Source organism: Dipodomys merriami, unplaced genomic scaffold (assembly GCF_024711535.1).
Source record: "Dipodomys merriami isolate MVZ:Mamm:240054 unplaced genomic scaffold, mDipMer1.0.p SCAF_3, whole genome shotgun sequence".
In the NCBI taxonomy this organism is placed as follows: Eukaryota; Metazoa; Chordata; class Mammalia; order Rodentia; family Heteromyidae; genus Dipodomys; species Dipodomys merriami.
In genome coordinates, this window is record NW_027204492.1 from 30,906,170 (window position 1) to 30,927,306 (window position 21,137).

Below are 21,137 nucleotides of genomic sequence, written 5' to 3' on the forward strand. Positions count from 1 at the left end.
ATGCCTTTATGATGAAAGCTCTGTAAAAACTAGGAATCCATGGAACATTCTCAATATAATAAAGGCTATGTATGACAAACCTACTGCCAGCATTATACTTAATGGCGAAAAGTGAAAGGTATTTCCTCTAAATTCAGGAATTAGACAAGGATGTGCACTCTCTCCACTTCTCTTCAAACTAGTATTAGAATGTCTTGCTAGGGCAATAAGACAAGAAGAACACATAAAGGGGGTCCAAATTGGGAAAGATGAAGTAAAACCCTCCCTCTTTGCAGACATGATCTAGTTTTTAAAGAACTCCATGGATGTCACTCCCAAGTTACTCGAGCTGATCAGAAACTTTGGCAAAGTAGCAGGGTATTAAATTAACCTTCAGAAATCAATGGCTTTCCTGTATACCAATAAGAACAGCATGACTCAAACTAGGAAAGCAATCCCTTTTGAAATAGCCCTACAAAAAATAAAATGCACAGGAGTTAACAAAAGAGGTGAAGGAACCTGTATGATGAAAACTTTAAAAACCTAAAAAAGAAAATTAAAGTGGAACTAAAGAAGTGGAAAAACCTCCCATGCTCCTGGATGGGAAGTATTAACATCATGAAAATGGCAATGCCGCCAAAGGCTATCTACAAATTCAATGCAATACCTATCAATATCCCAAATTCATTCTTCAAGGAAATAGAAGAAGCACTCCAAAAATGCATATGGACCAATAAAAAAAATGGTTAACAAAAACAATCCTTAGTAGAAAGAACAGTGCTGGAAGAATATCAATACCAAATTTCAAACTCTACTACAAAGCCATAGTAATCAAAACAGCTTGGTACTGGCACAAGAAGAGACCTGAGGACCAATGGAATAGGACTGAAGACCCAGAAATGAACCCGCAATCCTATAGCCACTTAATCTTGAGAAGGGAGCCAAAAGAAGTAGAATGGAAGGACAACAGCTTCTTCAGCAAATGGTGATGGCAAAATTGGTTAAACACCTCTAGAAAATTAAAACCAGATCCTTATATATCACCCTGCACCAGAATCAACTCCAAATGGATCAAAGACCTTGAAATAAAAGCAGATTCCCTGAAAACATTAAAGGAAGGAATAGAAGAAACTCTAGGGCTCCTTGGCACAGGCAGAAATTTTATTAATAGATACCCAGAAGCACAATAAATCAAAAAAAGGTTGGATAAATGGGATTGCATGAAACTGCAGAACTTCTGCAAAGCAAAGGACATAGCTAGCAAGATCAATAGAAAGCCCATGGACTGGGAGAAGATCTTCACTAGCCATATAACAGATAAGGGTCTCATATCTAAAATATACCTGGAACTCAAAAAGTAAACCCCCAACAACAAATCCTGAAGGAAACAACTGCCCAATTAATAAGGGGGCTAAAGACTTAAAGAGAGACTTCTCTGAAGAGGAAATAAGAATGGTCAATAAACACATGAAGAAACGCTCGACTTCTCTGTACATAAAAGAAATGCAAATCAAAACAGCACTGACATTCCACCTCACCGCAGTTAGAATTACTATAACCAAGAACTCTAATAACAACAGATGCTGGAGGGGATGTGGACAAAAGGGAACCCTACTGCATTGTTGGTGGGACTGTAAACTTGTTCAACCACTTTGGAAAGCAGTATGTAGGTTCCTCAATATACAAGATGCAATATGGAGGTTCCTCAACATACAATAGATGCAGAAAAAGCATTTGACAAGATCCAACATCCCTTTATGAGGAAGGTCCTGGAAAAATTAGGAATCCATGGAACATTCCTCAATACAATAAAGGCTATATATGACAAACCTACAGGCAGTATTATACTTAACGGTGAAAAACTAAAGCCATTTCCTCTTAACTGAGGAACAAGACAAGGATGTCCACTCTCCCTGCTTCTCTTCAACTTAGTATTAGAATTCCAAGGTACAGCAATAAGACAAGATGCAAACATAAAAGGGATCCAAATAGGGAAAGATGAAGTAAAACTCTCCCTCTTTGTAGATGACATGATCTTTTACTTAAAGAATCCCATGGACTCCACTTCCAAATTACTCAAGCTGATTCAAAACTTTGGCAAAGCAGGGTATAAAATTAACCCTCAAAAATCAATGGCTTTTCTAGCCGGGCACCGGTGGCTCATGCCTATATCAGGAGGCTGAGATCTGAGGATCGTGGTTCAAAGCCAGCATGGGCAGAAAAGTCTCTGAGAAAGGGGAAACAATGGAGGGGGCTACATTGCTTGATAGGAAATGTACTCCTTATCTTGCCCATGTAAATGTAACCCCTCTGTACAGTATTTTCACAATAAAAAATAAATAAAAATTTTTTAAAAAGAAAAGTCTCTGAGACTCTTATCTCCGATAAGCCACTAGAAAACCAGAAGTGGTGCTGTGGCTCAAGCAGTAGAGCGCTTGCCTTGATCTGAAGAGCTGAGGGAAAGTGCCCAGGCCCAGAGTTCAAGCCCTAAAACCGACTGACTTTTCTGTATGCCAACAATGAGAAAAGAGTGGCTGAAATCAGGAAAGCAGCTTCATTTGTAATAGCCCCACAAAAAAAATACCTAGGAATTAACCAAAGAAGTGAAGGACCTTGAAAAAGGAAATCAAAACAGAATTTTGAGAGTGGAAAAACCTCCCATGCTCCTGGATTGGAAGGATCAACATTGTGAAAATGGCAATACTTCCCAAGGCTATCTACAAATCCAATGCAATACCTATCAATATTCCAACCTCATTCTTCAAGGAAATAGAAGAGACAATCCAAAAATTCATATGGAACAATAAAAGAACCTGAATAGCAAAAACGATCCTTAACAGAAAGAACAGTGCTGGAGGAATATCAATACCAAATTTCAAATTCTACTACAAAGCCATAGTAATCAAAACAGCTTGGTACTGGCACAAGAACAGACCTCAGGACCAATGGAATAGAATTGAAAACACAGAAATGAACCCACAGGCCTATAACCATCTAATCCTTGATAAGGTAGCTAAAAAATAGAATGGAAGAAAGACAGCCTCTTCAGTAAATGGCGCTGGCAAAATTGATTAATCACTTGTAGAAAACTAAAGCTAGATCCTTCTATATCACCTTGCACCAGAATCAACTCCAAATGGATCAAAGGCCTGGGAGTCAAAGCAGACACCCTGAAAACATTACAAGATGGAATAGGAGAAACCCTAGGTCTCCTTGGCACAGACAGAAATTTTCTTAATAGAGACCCATAAACACAACAAATCAAAGAAAGGTTGGACAAATGGGATTGCATGAAATTGCAGAGCTTCTGCAGAGCAAAGGACATAACTATTAAGATCAATGGAAAGCCCACGGATTGGGAGAAGATCTTTACTAGCCATAGAAAGGACAAGGGTCTCATATGTAATATATACCTGGATCTCAAAAAATTAAATCCCCCAACAACAAATCCTCAAAGAAACAACTGCCCAATAAGTAAGTGGGCTAAAGACTCACAGAGAAACTTCTCTGAAGAGGAAAGAAGGATGGCAAATGGACACATGAAGAAATGTTCAACCTCCCTAGCCATAAAAGAAATGCAAATCAAAACAACATTGAGATACCACCTCACCCCAGTTACAATGGCTAGAATCAAGAACTCTAGTAACAACAGATGCTGGAGGGGATGTGGACAGAAGGGAACCTTACTGCATTGTTGGTGGGAGTGTAAACTTGTTCAACCACTTTGGAAAGTAGTATGACGGTTCCTCAAAAGACTCCACATAAAGCTCCCCTATGATCCAGCAATCCCACTTTTGGGCACTTACCCAAACGATCACAAACAAGGTTATACTAAAACTACCAGCACAAATATGTTTATCTCAGCATTATTTCCCATAGCTAAGATATGGACCCAACCCAGATGCCCCTCAGTAGATAAATGGATCAAGAAAATGTGGTATATATACACAATGGAATTCTATGCCTCCATCAGAAAAAATGGCATTGCCCCATTTGTTAGGAAATGGAAAGACTTCAAAAATCTATATTAAGTGAAGTAAGCCAGGCCCAAAAAAACATAGGTCCCATGGTTTCCCTTGTTTGCATTGACTAGTACATGTCTAGGACAAGCAGAGAAGGTTATATTCATACAACCATTTGAGATAATGTTTAGCAAAATGTACCCGAAGACAGGGACACAAGAGGTTTGTTCTTTCTTGCTATTGTTTTTAATGTACTTACAATGCACTATATAATTCTTTTGTTTCTTTTGTATGTTCTTCCCCCACAGTATAACCCCTGTTTTCACTGAATTTGATGCAGGTGTTCTGCATCTTGTATATATATTTTTGTAATTTGGGGAGGGGAAAGGATATAGGAGAATGCTTAAATGGGAATGCAGGTTGGCCCATTGTTACAACGAGATGTATAGGACACTATGTTACAAACAAACTTTACAATGTGGGGGAGGGGGGCGGGAGGAATTAGGGATGTGGGGATGGAAGTGATGGTAGGGGGAAAACAAAGGAGGTAAAAATGCTCGCTTCGACATGTACTCATTACCCTACTCATGTAACTCTAACACCTTTGTACAATATTTTTACTATATATATATTTCTTTATCAAAGGAAAAGATTGTTATGATTTATTTTTAGAAAAATTCTCAAGGGAGAGGAGATCTTTATTCTCTATACTCCCCCGATTAAAAAAATATACTGAACTAAAAGCTTTGATTATAGAATATCTTGGTCTGTACCAGAACTCTGTAGGGTTGGTTTAAAAATATCTGATTGCCTTCTTGACATATGAACTACATTTTTTTACTTATATCAGTTAACTCAATTATTGTTTCAGAATATAAGGCAAATGAATTGTTTTGCTACCAGACTAGAGAAAGCCCCTTTAGGAGGTTGGAACTTGAATAAAAAATAAATTTCAATGCTAAACATGCTTAAGAGACTACTTCAGCATGTTACCAAAACATTTTCATGTTACTGATTGCACCAAACTACAGTGTAAATATCAGCAGGAGAAACTGTACCTGACTTCATTGTCACATTTCTTTAATGTTTGGACAATATTGAAATATGTTTAAACCACATAATATTTAAACAATACTCATTAATTCTGCATTTTCATATTTATGGAATCGTAGAAGAGGAATTAACCACTATGGTCAAAGGAAACACCACCATACAGGTCTCACTTTCCTCAGATGTCCTTGTCACCTTAGCATTCCTCCTTTCAGAAGCTATCAAAAAGCAAAAAGATATTTCTACCATCACTATGAACCTATAGTCATAACAACTAGGGTCTCAGACAAAGGGACTGATTTTTCCATCATCAGGAAAACAAGTTTATTTGTAACTATTGTCAAAGTGTATACATTTCAAGAGAGTATGAAAAATTCAAATGGATATTTTCTGAAAGTGGACAAAATATCCTCTGAGAGAAATTATTAGCAAAAAATCAAAGACAAGCTAGGGCTTCTCTGGGGTAATTGAGTGTGCTTGATTTTTTTTTAACAACTACCTTTAGAAGAATACAGGCTATTATAAAGCAATTTGAAACAAAGCTCCAAGAGATAAAGGTGCTACATATTCTATTTTGAACCCCATATCATGTTTATAAATTCCATTCTTCCAATAAAGGTAAAATTCAAGTAAAAATATCTAACCTATCTTTGAGAAAATCTTCATAAAATTTCAGTTAAGAAAAACTTTCAAGTGATAAACTTGCCCCTATATATTTATTAGGAAGCAATTTTTTTGAAGTAGAGAATTCTCTGATCTTTTCTCAAAAGGGAAGGATAATCTTGAATATAAGAGATTCTGAAAACCTCTAAATACCTGTCTTCTCTATGATTCTTACAAAGGAGGCAGAAAAGACCCTGACAGGGAGCAATTAAGAACCTTCTTTCACAAGTACCACATAAAGTGTGGACAAAATCCTCAACAATGCAGATAAGAACAGCCACTCAGCTGAGATGACAATAAACAAGACTCTTGCCAAATAGAAAACAAGAACCCTTTGCAGAAAAAAATGTTGCAGTGGAAATTAAGTTCATCCTGCAAGAATACCTGCAAAAGGTCTTATATCCCTTGCACTACTAGCCTTTGCAACTCTAATGTTACCCTTAAAGAAGTTAAATGAAAAATGATGATGTGTGCAAGAACTGTGAACCATAAATAGGACAGCTATTTCTCAGCATACCATGATGCTTAACCCCTACATATTGTTACATTCTATTCTCCCTAAATTCAGCATATTTTTCATTCTTGTTAATATTTGAGTTGCAACAAATAACTAGTGTTTCTTTGCCTTCATTTGGGAATGATTACAATATGATTGGATTGCAATGCCATAAGTATACACTGAAAATTTCACATATTTTCTCAAAAAATTCTAAAAAACTTAGAAGATTTATAACTTCTGTGAGTCTACCATAATATGTGGATAACCTACTCTTGTATGCTCCCTAATATAATTTTATTATTATAGAAACTAGCTAAGAGGGGCCATAAAATATCTAAAGATAAAATGTAATTTTGTTGTCAGGATGTTAAATACTAAGGTCATTATAATTACTCCTTAAGGATTACTTACAAATCCTGGCCGTACTTCTGTGATTAGAATTGCTCCCATCACTAAAACAAAACAAACATAAGTAAATAATAAAATAAGGGGATTCCGAGGTCCAATTGAGTATTATTGACATTGGACTCTCAAGGTGGTGTGATGGCTGCAGAATATAAATCACAACTACTTGGAAGACAGAGATAAATGAGGAAGATGTTGGCGGGGTAGCTGGGGGCTAACCAAGCTCTTGCAAAGAAACAAGTTTCAGTATTCCAGTGAAAAATCCAAGGCTAGAGATTCACACCAAGTGTGCCATCATAGTACAGAGAGTTTGGCCAGAGAGGGAAAATTCAATCAGCTTGTTTAAAGAGACAGATTCAAGCACTCACCCATGACTGTGGTGGCTGCGGTGGCAGCTACCGCTGCTGCCTTATCAACAGACAGACCCTGGGACAAAGGCACCAGAGACAGAGTGAGAGCAGCTTCTATTCAGCACCAGCACAAACTGACAAGGAGCAAAATCTTCATCCTGCTGACCACAGATGGACACAAAAACCATAAACCAAGGGAAAAGCATGAATAGCCCACAAGATATTCCCACTCTTCACAGAACAGCATTTAGAAGGTAGCCCATCCCCCACAACTGGAGAATGCCATCTTGGATATTGGCAAAGACTGGGCCAGAGCAGCTGGCAGATAACTCAGGCCTCAGAAGCAGACACTGATGAGCCCTTTTTGAACAGAATATAGGAACCTGACCAGTGAAGCTCAGCTCCACCCAGGGGAAAGTTGATTTTCCCAAACAGAGCAAGCTCCGCCCACAAGAGGGCCACTTTCTTCACTGGGGGTTGGAGGCAGCCCCACCCCTCTGAAGTTTGGGAAGCTCTCCCAGCTAACTGCAGGAGGTTAAAAGAAAAACAATTTGAAAGTGGATACAGCATAAATCCTTAGAGTGGCTCCAGGCTGGGCCACTAGCAAATTTTTAAAAATTTTTTCTACTTGTTTTACTATTTTTTTTAAATTTTTCCCCTTTTCCCTTTTGGTCCTTATTCCTTTTTCACTCTACATAATTGCTTTTCTGTTCGTCCCTAGATTCATACTAATCTTTGATATTTAGGCCTTATCCTTCATTGAGTGCATACATAATTCAGACATCAATTACATAAGTCACAGTTACTCAACTTTAGTTTCTTTAATTGTAGAATTATTTCTTTATACTTATGTAATTTTTAATTGTTTCATTTTAAATCTTTAATTTATATTTTTTTGTACTTTTTGTTACTTCTCCTTACTTTATTTTTCCTCTCTCTGAATTTAGGTCTTAGTTATTTTCCCTCTCTTCCTTTCCTTCCCTACATTCCCCAAATTTTATTTTCTCCTCACAATTCTCCCTGTACTTATTAATTTCTGGTCACCTGAGCCCTTCTTTGATTTTCTTAGTCCATTGATGTTTGTTGTTGAACTACATTGTATCTGAACTAATTTTGACTGTGTCAAAAAAATCGGTGCAACTACAGGGCTCTGGGTTGATGCTTGCCCTAAAATAGTGTTTTAGCATAGAATTGGTTTTGCTTTCATACCCAAATGGTCAGAACAAGACATAGAAACACAAGAAAAATGTCAAGTTGAGGTACCTTATGTCTAGCTCATGATAAACAGGAAACAAAGCAGTTAATGAATATTCCAGAGAAGAGGTCTCAAAATGCTTTACAAACACTATGGATAATCATGCTAAATGAAACATTGAAAGCCTCCAACAGGCACAATGTGAGTGCTATAGGGCAATGGGTGATTTTGATGAAGCTAACAAAAGATTAATAGAGGAATTGTGTGAGTGTGATGAGCCTAAACAAAAATTAGTAGAGGAGTAGGATGAGAATAACCAAAGATAAATAGAGGAATTCATAGAATCCACAAATAGAAAGCTGGAGGAATCCATGGAGTTCACAAATGCAAAGCTAAATGAATTCCAACAGATGGAATGGGAGTCCAGTGAAACTATAACCAGTCCACTAAGGGATTTGAGAGTGGACACTGAAAACCAAATCAAGGAGGTAACAAAGCTCCAACAAAGAAATTGAAGCCATCAAATCTGACCAATTAGAAGGAAAGGAAATAAAAACAAAGTACAAAGTCTTGAAAGTAGGTTAGACCTGTTTGTCCCCATTGGACCTGTCGCAACAATGAGAAGTACAAAATGTCATGTCAAAACCAACTTTACAATGTCGGTGTGGGGGGGGGAGGGGGGTATAATTGGGTGGGGGGAGGGGGGAGGCTGGGAAGGGAGGTGAAGGGTAAACAAAGGAGGAGGCTGCAATGCTTGGTAAGAAATGTATGCATTATCCTGCCCATGTAATTGTAGCCCCTCTGTACAGTATGTTCTCAAATAAAATAAAATAAAATTTAAAAAAAAAAAGAAAGTAGGTTAGACCATACAGAAGATTGAATCTCTGGGATTAAAGATGGCCAAGACATAACAGAAACAATAGACAATTATCCAAGACAAATTCAAGAAATATGATAGATCCATTCAGCAAAAAGAAGACGCCATCAGAAGGCCTAATTTAGGGCTAATGGTAGTAAAGGAGGGCCTACAGACAGAAGCTAAATGTCTAGGAAACTTATTTAACAGAATCTTAGCAGAGGACTTCCAAAACATGTAAAAAGATAGGCCCATTCAAATACAAGAAGCCTTTAGAACCCCAAATAGATCAGAACTGAACAGGACAACCACACAATCAATAGAGAAGAAAGAGAGGATCCTTAAAGCTGTCAGGGAAAAAAAGGTCAATCACCTATAAAGGGAAACCAATCAGAATAACTTCAGACTTCTCAGCAGGGACAATTAAAGCTAGAAGAGCCTCGAATAATGTATGCCATGCCCTAAACACAAACAAGACTGGACCCAGCTAAACTCTCCCTCATAGCAAGACAAATAAAAACCTTCCACAGCAAAGAAAAATTGAAACAATATATTTCTATAAAACCAGCCCTACAAAAAATACTTAAAGATGTCCTATACATAGAAAAACAAAAAGAGCACAATAAAGGCCACAAAACAGCCTCCAAACAGAGAATCCAAGAATCATAGGAAGAACCCACTTGGCATAGCCCCCAAGAAGGTAGATAACATGTCAGGAACTACCAAACACCTCTCAGTCCTAACTCTCAATATTAATGGACTGCTCTCCAATTAAGCTACACAGACTGTCTAGTTGGATCAAAAAGCAAGATCCTTCTATCTGCTGCCTTCAAGAGACACACCTTGCCCACAAAACAAACATATTCTGAAAGTGAAAGGCTGGAATAATATCTACAAAATTAATGGCCACCATGAACAAGCAGGAGTTGAAATCCTAATATGATAAAATAGACTTCAAATTAAAATTAACGAGAAGAGATAAAGAACATCATTACATTACTAATTGAGGGAACTCTCCTTCAGGAGGATATTACAATTCTAAACAGCTATTCACAAAATAACAGAGCACCCAAATTAATCAAAGAACTGTACTTTCCCTCAAATCACACATAGATCCAAAGACATTAATCGTTGGGGACTTTAACACACCACCATCCCCACTGGATAGATCAACCTGGAAAAAACTAAATGGAGAAACCTTGGACATAAATAACTGAATAGATCAATTAGATTTAACAGAGATCTATAGAATATTTCACTCAGCAGCATCAAAATACACATTCTTCTCAGCAGCACAAGGAATATTCTCCAAAATATACCATAGTTTAGGTCACAAAGCAAATTCATCCCAAATCAGAACCATTGAAATTATGCCCTGCATTCTGTCACACCTCAAGGGAATAAAATTAGAATTCAACATTAAAGCCACCAAAGAAAATCCTGTAACACATGGAGGCTGAACAAATACTGTTGGACCACCAGTGGGTCATAGAAGAGTTTAGGAAATAAATTCAAATTACATAATACTGAACAAAAATGAACACATAAAATACCAGCTCCTCTGGGACACAGCAGTTACTCAGGCAAGTTTATACCTCTGAGTTCCTACCTCAAAAAGTTGGAGAGGTCTGAAACCAGCAATTTGATGAGGCACTTGAAACTCCTTGAAAAAGAGCAGCAAGCTAAACCTCAATCCAGTAGACAGAAACAAATAATTGAATTTAAATAAGAATTAAATGAACTAGAGCCCAAAAATACCATAGGAAGAAACAACAAAACAAAGAGTTGGTTCTTCAAAAAACATTAACAAAATTGACAGAGCCTTAGCAAATCTTATCCGAAAAAGAAGAGAACACACCCAAGTAAACAAAGATGAGATGAGATGAGAATGGAAACATCACCACAGAAACAACCAAGATTCGGAACACTATAAGGGAATACTTCTCAAACCTTTATGCTAATAAGTTTGAGAATCTGAAATAAATAGATGAATTTCTAGAAAATATCGATATGCCAAAACTAAACAAAGATGATGTAAACCAACTTAACAGACCCATATCAAGCATCGAAATAGAAACAGCAATAAGAGACCTCCCACACAAGAAAAACCCAGGACCGGATGGATTTACAGCAGAATTCTACAAGGCTTTCAAAGCAGAACTCACACCAATACTCCTCCAACTCTTCAATGAAATTGAAAGTAAAAGTTCACTACCAAACTCTTTCTATGAAGTCATCATAGCCCTCATCCCAAAACCAGACAGGTACTCATCAAAGAAAGAGAACTGTAGCCCCATGTCTTTGATGAACATCAATGCAAAATTTCTCAGCAAATTTTTTCCCAATTTACTTCAACAACTCATCAAAAATATCATACATGATTAAACAGGATTAATTTCAGGAATGCAAAGCTAGATCAATACACATAAATCAATTGATATAATTCATCACATGATTATCTCAATAGATGCAGAAAAAGCATTTGACAAGATCCAATAGCCATTTATGATGAAAGCTCTGGAAAAAAGGAATACATGGAACACTCCTAAGTAAAACAAAGGTTGTGTATGACAAACCAACAGCCAGCATTATACTTAATGGCTAAAAGAAGCTAAAGCCATTTCCTCTAAATCAGAAATGGGACAAAGATGCCCACTCTCCTGATATCTCTTCAATTTAGTATTAGAATACCTAGATAGAGCAATAAGACAAGATGCAAACATAAAGGGGATCCAAATAAGGAAAGATGAAGCAAAACTTTCCCTCTTTGCAAATGACATGATCTTGTATTTAAAGAACCCCATGGACTTCACTCCCAGATTTCTCAAGCTGATCTGAAACTTTGGCAAGGCAACAGGTTATAAAATTAACCCTCAAAAATCAACAACTTTTCTGTATGCCAACAATGAGAAGAGCTCAGCTGAAATCAGGAAAGCAACTCCTTTTGTAAGAGCCCAGTAAAAAATGAAATAGCTAGGAGTTGAGCTAAGTAAAGAAGTGAAGGACCTCTATAATGAAAACTTCAAAAACCTATTAAAGCAGAATTAAGGAAGTGGAAAAACCTGCCATGCTCCTGGTTTGGAAGGATTTACATCGTAAAAATGGCAATACTGCCAAAGGCTATCTACAAATTCAATGTCATAGCTATCAATATTCAAACTTCATTCTTCAATGAAATAGAAGTAACCCAAAAACTCATGAAACCAAATAGTAAAAACAATCTTTAGCAGAAAGTATAGTGCTGGAAGAATATAATACCAAATTTCAAACTCTACTGCAAAGCCAAAGTAATCAAAACAGCTAGGTAATGGCTCATGAACAGACCTGAAGACCAATGGAATAGAAGTGAAGACCCAGAAATGAACCCGCAGTCCTATAGCCACCTAATCTTGATAAGGGAGCAAAAAAAAGTACAATGGATGGACGACAGCCTCTTCAGCAAATGGTGATGGAAAAATTTGTTAAACACCTGTAGAAAACTAAAGCAATATCCTTACATATCACCCTGTGCCAGAATCAACTTCAAATGGATCAAAGACCTCGAAGTCAAAGTAGACACCTTGAAAACATTACAGGAGGGAATCTAGGGTACCTTGGCACAGGCAGAAATTTTCCTAAAGAGACACAGAAGCACAATAAATCAAAGAAAGTTTGTACAAATGGGATTACTTGAAACTGCAGAGCTTCTGCAAGGCAGAAGGCAAAGGATATAGGTAGCAAGACTAGCCATACAATGGATAAAGGCCTCATATCTAAAATATACTTAGAAATCAAAACATTAAACCCCCCACTTCTGGATACTTACCCAAATGATCACAAACCAAGGCCAAACTAGTTACCAGCACAACTACATTCATCGCAGCAATATTTACCCTAGTTAAGATATAGAACCAATTCAGATGCCCCTGAGTAGATGACTGGATCAAGAAAATGTGATATGTGTGTGTGTGTGTATGTGTGTATATACATAGATATACATACATATATAATGGAATTCTATGCTTCCATCAATAGGAATTGTTAGGAAATTGAAATACTTGGAAAAAATCATATTAAGTGAAGTAAGCCAGACCCGAAGAAAAATTGATCCCATGGCTTCCTTTATTTGCAAAGATTAGTATACCTCTAGGATAAAATTATCAGATGAGCAGAAAAGGTCAATAGCTATGTACATATGACCATATAAGATGATGCTGAGGAAAATGAACCCCAAGATCTAGACACAAGAGGTTTTTCTTTGTTGTTGTTGTTTTTAATGTAGTATGTGATTTTTTTGGTTTCTTTAGTGTGTTCTTCCCCCAATTGTAAATCCCCTGTTGTCTTTGTGTTTGATTTTGTTACCCTGCATCTTGTATACACATTTATCTAATTTGGGGAGGAGAAGGAGAATAACAAAATGCTAAAAGAAGGACACAAAATGACACATTTAAGCAATGTTAATCATAAGACACTATGTTGGAAATGAACTTTACAATTTCAAGGGAGAGAGGAATGTGGGAGGTGGAGCATGGAAGGGATAGTGGGGAAAAAAAACGAAGGAGGAGGTAGCAATGTTTGACAAGAAATGTATTCATTACCTTATGTAACTTTAACCCCTCTGCACAGAAACTTTACAATAAAATGTTTTAAAAAAGGTAATTGCAGATGAGGGCAATGTAGACAAAATAAGTGAGACCGTATTTCATAAACTAGGCATGATGCTCTAGTGAAAGTTACACAATCTGGCAGGGCAGGGTGTCAGGAGGGAAAATCTGGGAGTAAATGAGGGAAAGGGTGACCCTGTTCAAAAAGAAATGTACTTATTACCCGAATTATGTAACTGTAACCCCTCTTGTGCATCACCTTTACAATAATATTTTTAAAATTAGTGAAATTCTATCTCATAAGCAAATAAGGACACATCAATAATACCAGGGATGCAGAAGACAGAAGCAAGAGAATTTTTGTCTGAGACCAAAACTTATTTCAAAATTCAAGTATTGTCTCCCCTCAAAAACAATGACATCATATTTCAAATTATTCTTCATTAACTGTCTAACTACTACATAAGAAACTAAACTACAATTTTGGTGCCGGTGTCTCTTGTCTGTAGTCCTAGTTATTTAAGGAGACTGAAATCTGAGAATTGCAGTTCAAATCCAGCTGGGTAGCAAAGTTGGTGAGACTCATTTTCATTTAATCACTAAGCCAGAAGTAGAGGTGTGGCCCAAGTGACAGAGCACTAACCTTAAGCACAAAAGATAGGGCCTGGCTCTGAATTCAAGCCTCAAGGCTGGCATCACCCCCACCAACACTGAAAGAAAGTAAAAATCACCACCTAGATTCCACACAATTAGGACTATAGGAAGATAATTAAGACCTTAAAGTTAGCAATAAACCATGTCTCTAAACAAAATTAAAAACTGTCTTTGGGTCTTTTGAGTCCATGAGGAAGAAGGAAATACATTTGGAATATTTACTCAAAATCATAGAGAAAGGCTCCTGAGTACTTCAGTTACTTCAGTTGGCAGTTAATCCCAATAGGCAGTGAATACCTTCCCTATATGAAGCCCATTTTTTCTTTCTTTCGTTCTCTTTCTTTCTTTCTTTCTTTCTTTCTTTCTTTCTTTCTTTCTTTCTTTCTTTCTTTCTTTCTTTCTTCTTCTTCCTCCTCCTCCTCCTCCTCCTCCTCCTCCTCCTCCTCCTCCTCCTCCTCCTCCTCCTCCTCCTCCTCCTCCTCCTCCTCTTCTTCTTCTTCTTCTTCTTCTTCTTCTTCTTCTTCTTCTTCTTCTTCTTCTTCTTCTTCTTCTTCTTCTTCTTCTTCCTCTTCTTCTTCCTCTTCTTCCTTCTTTTTTCTTCCTTCTTTTTCATCTTCTTTATGAAGGACAGTTGGTCACTCAAAAGTTTTTATATTCTACTCCATAGAAATTTATATATTCTATGCAACAGAAATTTTGGTAAATTTGAAGCATCTCTCTGTAACTTCTGACTTACTTTATTTTTCCACATCTCCAAATGTTTCCCTGGTGGGATGAAATACTCTTAGTCATTGACTTCTTTTAACAAATAAAATAGAAGAGCAAGAACATGACTAGTATTTTAAAAAGTAGATATCTGTGGCTCACCCCTGGAATCCTAGCTACTCAGGAGGCTGAGATCTAAGGATCTTGATTCAAAGCCAACTCAGACAGGAAAGTCCATGGGGCTTGTCTTCACATAACCATCCAAAAAAGCCAGGACTGGAGATGAGAATCAAGTGGTAGCTCACTAACCTTGAGCAAAGAAGCGATATGGACAGCACCCATGCTCTGATTTCAAGCCCTGAAACCTTCACAAAAAGTAAGAGAAAAAGAAAGAAAAATAGAAAGGAAGGAAGGAAGGAAGAGAGGGAGGGAGAGAAAGAAAGAAAAGAAGGAAAGAAAGAAAAACAAAGAAAGAAGAAAAGAAATGAGCAGGGACATTTTCATATAGGGCATACAGTTACATCCATTCAATATATTTGAAAATAGGCATCTGGGATTAAACATGTTTAAAAAACTGAAAACATATTGGAGAATTCCATTGAATAACATGAAAGAAAATAGAAGAAAAGAAAGAAGGAAGGAGGAAGAGGGAAGGAAAACAGGGAAACAAACAGAAGAAAGAATCAAGAGAGGGAAAGAGGTAGGAACAGGGTATGATGAAGAAAAAGGAATTATTTAAATGTTAGAATAATGAAGGAATTAGAGAATAAAAAGAAAGAGGGGAGAAAAGAAAGAAAGGAGGAAGGAAACAAGAAAGAAGAGGAACAAACAGCTAGGGAGAAGAAAAAAAGAGAAAGGTGAGAATAAAAAAGAAAAAGATGAAAGCAATGTACTAAAATAAATACAGGAAGAGAGATAGACAAAGTCTAAAAAGAAAGATTAAAGAAACCAACAAAAAAAGAAAAGAAGTAAGGAAGAAAGGCTGAAGGGAGGAAGAAATTAAGAAAAAGAAAAAAAAGAGAAAGGAGAATATAAAATAAAGACAATAAAGGAAGGAAGAAGGATGCATAGAGAAGAAAGAGGAAAGATAAAAGAAAGACAAAGAAAAGGCAGTCAGAGAAAAGGAAACAAAGGAAAAATCAAAAAAGAGTAGGGGGAGCCGGGCGCTGGTGGCTCACGCCTGTAATCCTAGCTACTCAGGAGGCTGAGATCTGAGGATCGCGGTTCAAAGCCAGCCCGGGCAGGAGAGACCATGAGACTCCTATCTCCAATAAACCACCAGAAAACCGGAAGTGGCGCTGTAGCTCAAGTGGTAGAGCGCTCGCCTTGAGCTGAAGAGCTGAGGGACAGCGCCCAGGCCTGGAGTTCAAGCCCCATGACCGACAAAAAAAAAAAAAAAAAAGAGTAGGGGGAAGAGGGAAGGAGAGAGAGGAATGCAGAAAGTAAGAAAGAAAAGAATAAATGGAGGGAAGGTAAAAAGGAAGAATATTAACGACAAGCAAAAAGCAAGAACTCAAGAGAAAAGAAAGGAAGGAAGAAAAGAAGGTAATGAGAGAGACAATGAGAAAGAGAAAGAAAAGAATGGAAGGAAAGGGAGGAAGGGAGAGACAAAGGGAAGGATGGAAATTAAGGAGAAACAGAGAAAGAAATAAGAAGTAAGGAAGGAAAAAGAAAACAACACTAGAAGAAAATAGGGAGGGAGAAAAAAATACAGGAAGGGAGAAGAGACAGAAAGAATAAAGATTGAAAGAAAATAATAAAGAGGAAGGAAGGTAAGGAAGGAAGAAAACAGGTAAGGAAGAATAGGAAAAAGAACAGAAGAAAGGAAGAAAAGAAAGGATAAACAGAAAAAGGGAGAAAGATGGAAGAATAAGGGAAGGAAAGAAATAAAGGAATGAAAGGAGAAAGACAGCAAGCAAACAAGAAAAAAGATATGGAGAGAGAGAAAGAATGGAAGAAAGGAGAGAAGGAAAAGAAAAAGGAAATGAAGGAAGAAAATAAAGGAAGAAACGAAAGAAAGACAAGAAAGGAAAAAGAAGGAAGAAAAGAAAGAAAGAGAAAGAAAAGAAAGTGTTGTATACAGACTCGGGACCCCCGAAAGACCACCAGAGACCACAACCAATGCAACAGCAAAAGACTCGTTTATTTGCAAGCTTGGTCCTCTGCACACTCGGTACACTAAAAGGCCCGAGCACAAAATCAGCACAGCTTTTATAGTATTGAGCAAACAAGTTTAGAAAATTTCCACACAAGCAGTTACATGATTGGTTAACATTTATAAAGATTGCATAGTCATTTTTTATTGGCCCATGTACTGAGGTTTGAGTCCACCCTAACCACACTGCCCTTTTTCTGAACTGTTGGTCCATGTTTGACGGTTGGATGGTTGCAAAACCGTTATGTTCTGTTCCTGGAACACTTGGGCAATTGTTCTGTTTCTTAAGGGTGGGCAGGGTTGGTGGCAACCTGCCGTTTTTCTGAGAACTGTTTTTCTCTCTCTTGGTTGCTCTGAGGGCAGCCTAGGACAAAGTGGTGGGGTTAATCTCAAAATGGAGTTACTTTGGCTCTTCAAAAGGAAGAAAAGGTGAAGAAGGAAGAACAGAAGGAAGGAAGGAGAGATACAATAAGCCAGAAAGGTGGGAAAAAACAAAATGAAAGAAGAAATGATAAAGAATGAGAGAGAAGAAAGAAGTAAGGAAGAAGAGGGGGAACGCAGAGGAAAAAAGAAGGAAGGAAAGAAAGGAAGGAGGGAGGGAGAGAAGGAGAAAGGATGAAGATAGTAAAAAGAACAAAGAAAAAAGGAGAAATAGAAGAAAGAAACATGGATAAGGAGAATAGAAACAAATAAAGGGAGAAATAAAAAAGAGGAGACAAGGAAGAAAGCAAAGGAAGAAATAAAAGAAGGGATGAAGATGAAAGGAGGAAACCAAGAGAAGGAGAAGAAGGATGGGAGGAAGAAAGAAGACAAGTAAAAGGAAAGTGGAAAGGTAGAAAACACAAGAAAAAAAAGTAAGAGGAAAGAAAGTGGAGGAAGACAAAAGAAGGAAATATAGAAGGAAAGAATATAGAAATAGAAAGGAACAGAAAAGACAGAAAGAAGGGAAGAAGGAAAGGAAGGAAAAGAGGAAGGAGACAGAAAGAAAGAAAGAAAGAAAGAAAGAAAGAAAGAAAGAAAGAAAGAAAGAAAGAAAGAAAGAAAGAAAGAAAGAAAGAAAGAAAGAAAGGAGAAGGAAGGAAATAAGGAAGAAGACAAGGAAGAAAGAAAGAATTGAAGGCATGTAGAAAAATAAGGAAGTAGAGAAAGTGAAATAAAATGAAAGAAGGAAGGGAAGGGAAGGAATAAGAGAAAGGAAAAAAAAGGAAGTAAGGAGACCGGAGGAAGCGTAGAGATAATAATAAGAAAAAAATAAATCATGCAATGGGGGGGACAAAAGAAAAGGAAAAAGAAGAATAAAAAATTTAAAAGAGGAAGAAAGGGGAGAAGGAGGGAGGGAAGAAGGAAAGAAAGAAAATGACAAAAACCAGAAAGGCAGAAAGAAAAGAAGGTAAAGAATAAAAAAGAAAGGAAGGAATGAAAGAAGGAAAAGAAAAAAGAAATGAAGAAAGAAAAATGGAGAACTAAGGAAGGATATAAGAAAAGGACTGTGAAAATAAAGGAAAAGAGGAAGGAAAAAGAAAAAAGGAAGGTCAAAGGAAGGAAGAGAGAAATGAGGATAGAGAAAAAGGGAGGAAGACATGGATGGATGCAAGAAAAGGAAATGAGAAAGTCAGAAAGCAAGAAAGAATAAAAAGAAGGAAAGAGAAAAAGAAGGATGGAAGGAAAGAAAAGAGGAACGAAGAAGAGAGAAAGAAAGAAAAACAGAGAAAGAAGGAAAGAATACTGACAGAAAAAATGTTTATAGGTCTCAAAAATAATAAATTGCTTAGAATATTATTTAATAAGAGATAAACCACTTGTACACTGAAAATGTCAAAACGTTCCTGAAAGATGAAACAAATAAATGGAAAGGCATTGGGGTGGATGATTTAACAGTTAACATGTCAGTCATATCCAAAGTGTTCTTTAGAGTTTATGTGATCCTATGAAAGTTCGAGGGAAGTTCTTGTCCAAATAGTAAAGTCCGTTTTCAATTAATTACTAAGATTGTTTTATAATGTCTAGAGGCTAGATAGCCAAAAACTATTCTGAGAATAACAACAAAGTCAGAGAACTTACATTTCCTTATTTCAAAACTTCAAAGTTAACTTCAAATCTATGGTCATCAAATAATGTAGTACTAACGTAAAGAAAGGCCAATAGAGTGGAAACATACAGAACAGAATGAACCCTTACATATATGCTTCAATCAAACCTCAAGGAGATTGCCAATCAATAAGAGAGTCTTTTTAGGAATAGTGCTGGAAAAACTAGGTATCTGTGTGGAATTAGACCCTTACCTCACACTTTGTATGAAAATTAACTCAACATGTTTCCACCTAACATAATTACAAAAGTATAACACTCTTAGAAGAAAAGCTATAGGAAAATATTTATGACCTTGAATTTGCCAATGATTTCTAGGATATAACACTAAAAGAAAGTCAGTCTTCATTAATAATTTAAAACAGTATATTAAATGACCATATCCAGAGAGAAAAGAGAACCTATATTCATGAAGAAAGTATCTTCAAATTATGTATCTGAGAGTGATTGATATCTTTAATATGTAAACAAACCTTACAACTCACTAACAAATGTCTCCAATGACTTTAATATTTGTACTTCCATGTTCACAGCTGATTACTTACAATAGCTAATATGCACATAACTCGTGTCAATAGATGAATGAGTGGATAAGCAAAATATGACATGAAGATATACACATTACTCATCCTTAAAAACACAGGAAATTCTGGCAAATGCTGCAACATGGAGCTATGGATTAACCTTGAACATATCATGCTTAATTGTATTAGCCTTCTGGATAGGACAAATATCTTTTAAAGTTGTACTTGTATGAGGAACCAATTGTAGTGAAACTGATAAAGTAAAATTAAGGTTGAGAGAGAGAGAGATAAGTTCTATTATTATAAAGATTACTGTGCTTTCCTCAACTTTATTTAGTAAAATGAGAAAATTTAGATATCAAGCCAGCCCCTAATATAGCAGTATAATTATCATCCCCTAGGTATTAAACATTGAAATCTGTCAAGATTTTATTCTAATTTCTCTTCTGTTTGTACATCCTACACTAATGTGAAAGAACTTCTTAGCTACAGTTTGGGATAGCATTCACAGGCAGAGAACTAATAAATTTATATGTTCAATTATCTCCCTATGATCTATTATTTCATGTTTGAAAGTCAATATGTTCAAGACCAAATTCATAATTAGCCAATTGAATGAACTATAAAGCCAGAGCTCCACTCTCTTTTGCATCCTATCCCTTAACATAAGATTTTGTGCCACTATGTTCATTGGCTCTCATTTACCTCCACAGTTTTACATTCATCTCTTGTGTGCATTTGACTAACATTTGTCTCTCAGAATACAGTACTCATTCCCTGTGGACTTTATTTTTGCACATAATCATATTCTCAGAATATAGTACAATGCCCAGTGTGTAAGTGTTGATTATTTGTTGGATGCATAAAACATTGAATTCATTGTTAGGCAATAGTATGATAAGAAAATATTAAAATCTGTTCCCCTATATGACCCAGCAATCCCACTTTGGGCATTTACCCAAAGGATCACAAACATGGCCATACTAAAGCTAGCAGCACAACTATGTTTATTGCAGCATTATTTACTGTAGCTAAGATACGGAACCAACCCAAATGCCCCTCAGTAGATGAGTGGATCAAGAAAGTAGTAAATATATACAATGCTTCCATTAGAAAGAATAATACCACCCAATTTGTTAGGAAATGGAAAGACTTGGAAAAAATCTTATTAAGTGAAGTTGCCCAGTCCCAAAGAAATTTAGGTCTCATGGTTTCCCTTATTTGCAGTAATTAATATCCATATAGGATAATCTTATCCGATGAGCTGAAAAGCTCAAAAACCATGTACAAATGACCATATAAATTGATGCTAAGTGAAATGAATCCCAAGCTTTGGAAACAAGAGGTCTGTCTTTATTGTTACTGTTTTAAATGTACCATGGGATTTTATTGTTTTTTGTTGTTGTTTCTTTTGTATGTTCTATCCCCTGCTGTCACTGTACTCGATTTTGATATACTGCATCTTGTAT